The sequence below is a fragment of the Aethalodelphis obliquidens genome, unplaced genomic scaffold (assembly GCF_003676395.1).
Source record: "Aethalodelphis obliquidens isolate GAN/ISIS:26980383/991018 unplaced genomic scaffold, ASM367639v1 scaffold36, whole genome shotgun sequence".
NCBI lineage: Eukaryota > Metazoa > Chordata > Mammalia > Artiodactyla > Delphinidae > Aethalodelphis > Aethalodelphis obliquidens.
The window spans coordinates 19506553-19511533 of record NW_020837980.1 but is presented as its reverse complement, the minus strand read 5'-3'; the positions used below and the strand labels follow the sequence as shown (position 1 = coordinate 19511533).

General features: G+C 41.9%; 1 long non-coding RNA gene across 1 annotated transcript; it reads left to right on the top strand.

Moving 5' to 3' along the window:
* Nucleotides 1-1388: 1388 nt before the first annotated feature.
* Nucleotides 1389-3843, top strand: LOC113632283 (uncharacterized). The gene is made up of 3 exons (XR_003437752.1): nt 1389-1547; nt 2031-2134; nt 2730-3843. It is a non-coding gene; the product is annotated as an uncharacterized LOC113632283 (long non-coding RNA).
* Nucleotides 3844-4981: the final 1138 nt, after the last annotated feature.

Genomic DNA, 4981 nt, shown 5'->3' with positions numbered 1-4981 from the left:
GAGACAAAAAGCATGTTCTAATTTTGTAATATATTTCAAGCAATAAAATTAAAATGTGAAAAAGACGGATATGAGGAGGGAAAAAAAATCCCTCAGTTTAGCAATGTTTCAAATGATCCTCTCAAAAACTTCTATTAAAAAATGAATATGATTTTGAAAGATTCGATTTTCACTTCTTTCTTGCCTGGAGCCAGAGAGAAGTCTTCCTGTCTTCTCTTAACTCTGCAATAAACTAAGTGAAATGACGGGGGTCGGGAGGGTGTCTGAAGATAAATCATTCACATTGTGGGATATACTGAAAATTAAGGTTTGATCTTGACTGCTTCTGAGTCCTAATTTTTAAGGACTGTTTTTTGGGGGGAGTTGATTCTCCCTTTGCCTGCTAACTCCCCTTCACCTGTGAGATTCTCTCCTCCTCCACTCTATCTGGGCCCCATGCTCTTCCCGGTTCCCATGCTACCCATCTTCCATCCCCAGCCCTCCTTGCCTCTGACCAAACTTCTTTTTTTTAATTGGAGTATAGTTGATTTACAATGTTGTGTTAGTTTCAGGTGTACAGAAAAATGAATCAGTTATACATATATCCGCTCTTATTTAGATTCTTTTCCCATTTAGGTCATTACAGGGTACTGAGTAGAGTTCCTTGTGCTATACAGCAGGTCCTTATTAGCTATCTGTTTTATATATTGTAGTGTGTATATGTCAGTCCCAGTCTCCCAGTTTATCCCTCCCCCACCATCCCCTGGTAACCATAAGATTGTTTTCTACATCTGTAACTCTACTTGTGTTTTGTAAATAAGTTCATTTGTACCCTTTTTTTAGATTCCACATATAAGCAATATCATATGATATTTGTCTTTCTCTGTCTAACTTACTTCACTCAGTATGACAATCTCTAGGTCCGTCCATGTTGCTGCAAATATCATTATTTTGTTCTTTCTTATGGCTGAGTAATATTCCATTGTATATATGTGCCACATCTTCTTTATCCATTCCTCTGTTGATGGACATTTCAGTTACTTCCATGTCCTGGCTATTGTAAATAGTCCTGCAATGAACATCGGAGTGCATGTATCTTTTCGAATTATGGTTTTATCCAGATATCTGCCCAGTAGTGGGATTTCTGGGTGGTATGGTAGTTCTATTTTTAGTTTTCTAAGGAACCTCTATACTGTTCTCCATAGTGGCTGTATCAATTTACATTCCCACCAACAGTGCAAGAGGGTTCCCTTTTCTCCACACCCTCTCCAGCATTCATTGTTTGTAGATTTTTTGATGATGGCCATTCTGACCGGTGTGAGGTGATACCTCATTGTAGTTTTGATTTGCATTTCTCTATTAATTAGCAATGTTTTCCTACCTTCTTATTGCCACCCCCCTCCAGGCTCCCTCATCCCCCTCACTTGTGGGACACCTTGGACATCGTAACTTGGTCGTGAGAAGCACTAATCTATTGAATGAGCACCAGCAGGGACACCTGGAATCCATGCCGAGCACCACACAAACATTTTTCATGAAAATCCCTCCATCCTCAGAAATGGGATGAAGTAAGGGTCAGGGTTGGCTGGGCTGCATCCAACGACAATGCAGGTAGGAGGGTTCCAGGCTGTGTTGAAGGCAGTCCATAACTGCCAGTAATTTGAGCAAAGGAGGGAAAGGAAAGGAGAACATGAATTATAGCCTGAGAAAGGATCAGAATTGGGAGAAGAAGAGACAGAATGGTCTGTCAAGCTAAAAGGAGGAAGAAAAAGAACCAGGAAGCAGAGTATCAGAAAAGAGATCTGGTGATTAATTTGTTCAACACTGGGTCTGCCTCTGGCTGTCTTTCTCGTGGTACAGGTCACTGAGCTCAGGAAATGTTCTTCAGTTTCAGAGTCATGAAGAATAAACTCGGGTTCCTAAATTGGAGCTTTGGGGGGCTGGGGGTCCACCAGATAGAAAAACATTTTTCACTTCATGATTTAATTTAGGATTAAAGACATAAAGTAAGCAGTGCATTTCTCAGAAAAGCATATTTTATATTCCAACAGTCATTTTTACCTACTAAACCCAGAATAATTTTCGATGTGATGACAAGTAATGGAAGAAGGGGCTCTGCATGATTCTGTGCCTAACCGAGTAGTCTAATAACCAAGTAGGTAAATATTTTCTGGGTGAAATATTAGCAATTTGTGGGAAGCCCTTGACTTGAAGCAGGACCAAATGAGGCAGGAGGCCTTGCAATCAGTGGTGGACTCAGTATTACTACTGGGCTCCTTTTTTTTTTTTCCTTGTTCAAAAAAATTTTTTTTAATTTTTAAAATTTTTTAACATCTTTATTGGCGTATAATTGCTTTACAATTATACTCCAATATAATTGGAGCAATTTTAACAATGCTGTGTTAGTCTCTGCTTTATACCAAAGTGAATCAGTTATACATATATCCCCATAATCTCCTTCCTCTTACATCTCCCTCCCTCCCACCCTCCCTATTCCACCCCTCTAGGTGGTCACAAAGCACCGAGCTGATCTCCCTGTGCCATGCGGCTGCTTCCCACTAGCTATTTTACGTTTGGTAGTGTATATATGTCCATGCCACTCTCTCACTTTGTCACAGCTTACCCTTCCCCCTCCCCATATCCTCAAGTCCATTCTCTAGTAGGTCTGTGTCTTTATTCCCGTCTTGCCCCTATACTGGGCTCCTTTTTCATGATGAAACCATCCCTGAAAGTGTTCAACTCCCTTCAAGGACTGATGATGCAAAGCCAATGACCTATTTAACGCTTCATCCTTGCACCCTGACTTCTGCTCAGCAGTCTGAAGCAGCCCAGAGGACCTGAACCAGACGACTCGTTGAGGAAGTAAGTAAACTACCCCTACCCACGTCACGGCCCCCCTATACAGAAGTGAGAGTAACTTCAAAATTGGGTGGAAGGGTTTGCTACAAAGGCCTTTGGCCTCTTCCTGCCCATGTTAAGCAACTCAGGCACACACTACTAGTGTCCTGGCAAGAAACTCTCTCACAAGAGCTGGAAGAAGACCAAAGAAGGCCAGAGCCTCCAAACAGAAGCTCAGTAGCAAAAGTGTTGGAGGGAGAGAAATGAGGCAATTACCCTGGGCTTACGGGCAGGTGACTCAGCATGCCTGCAAGAGAGGAGCTGTTGATTCTGGAGGAGCTGGGGTTCGTGCTACCATGGGGCTGGTGGAGAGGAAGAGGGAGGTTTACTCCTCAAGAAAAAGGGCATGGTCCGGAGTGCAAAAAAGGAAATGGCTTTCTCTGCCAAGGGATTTCTGGTTTCTCCATCCTTGCCTAGGGTTAAACCCTGTGAAAAAGAAAATGCCCAGCAGGTGGCAGCACCAGACAACTGCAGTAAAACAAGGCTGTAAGGCAAAGCCTTCCTCTGGCGTATGCTGCACTGTGCCTTTCTCGGTGGGATTTCATTTAGCCATCCGTGAATAGCTCCCTACAAAGAAGTGAACATTGAGTTCATTTCTGTGTTTCCAGAACCTAGCACCGTGCCTGGCACATTCTGCGTGTATCTGTTGATTGAGTGGATCAAGTAATCAATTATTTCTTTTTCAATAAATAAAATTTTAAAATTCCCCTAAACGAGAAAAAAGTCGTCATTTGAAGTGGCCCTATTCCTTTCTTCTTATCCCATCACTACTACTGTCATGTTAATTACAAATTTAATTAGTTTTAGCAATAATAATAACAAAGCCCCATGCTAGATTAATTCTCTACTCACCCTTGGGCCAACCTACATCCTTATTCTACTTAATTAAACTTTCCCTGTCTGCAAGAGGGAGGAGAGATGGGGGTATAGGTATGTGTATACCTGATTCACTTTATTATACAGCAGAAACTAACACACCATTGTAAAGCAATTATACTCCAATAAAGATGTTAAAAAAATTTTTTTCCTGTCTCTTTCAGAGACTTTAAAAAAATCATGGGGTTTTAAAAAAAAACCCTGAGATTTATGAGGAAGGCAATAAACAATCATTCGTTGATTAGTTGTAGTTTTTATAAGCTATTTTTGTTGTTTTGTTTTGTTTTTGTATTTATTTTTGGCTGTATTGGGTCTTTGTTGCTGTGCATGGGCTTTCTCTAGTTGCAACAAGCGGGAGCTACTCTTCATTGTGGTGTGCGGGCTTCTCATTGCCGTGGCTTCTATTGTTGCGGAGCACGGGCTCTAGGCACACGGGCTTCAGTAGTTGTGGCACACGGGCTCAGTAGTTGTGGCTTGCAGGCTCTAGAGCGCAGGCTCAGTAGTTGTGGCGCACGGGCTTAGTTGCTCCACGGTATGTGGGATCTTCCCGGACCAGGGCTTGAACCCGTGTCCCCTGCATTGGCAGGCAGGTTCTTAACCACTATGCCACCAGGGAAGTCCAGTTGAAATTTTTTTTTAACCAGCGACTTGTTTGTCAACTATACTTCCTTTAAGTTTTACTCTTAAAAAAACTTCTGGGGACTTCCCTGGTGGTCCAGGGACAAACCACACTGAACAATGATACTTGAATCAGAGCCATGTTCTCAGCTGAAGAAAAAAATACTAGAGCAGATCATGGGAGCCATCATTCAGCTGGCTCATAAGAATGGACCCAGAACCAAAAAATTTAGATAGCGTCATCTGGAGACAATGGCACCCTTGATATCTCTCCCATCTTAGGGACTCCTATCCTCACCCTGTTCAACTTTGTTATACCCAGTCATTTTGCTATTGCCTTTACACCTTTGTTGTATTTTAAATGCAACTTCCCTGAACTCAAAGAGCCCATTTGAGTCCTTTCTATCCACAGGGTGAAGTTCTAAGTTATCATTACTCTCCCTAACTCTAGAGGAATATTGTATCCTAAAAACAATTATCTTAAATAGTGATGGTTCCCAGTGTCAAGCTAATTCCTATTCTCTTCCCATGCTGCATGCTTTCCCTAGGCAATCTCATCCCCACCCATCATTTCTATACTGGTAACTCCTGATCTTTACCTGTAATTTAG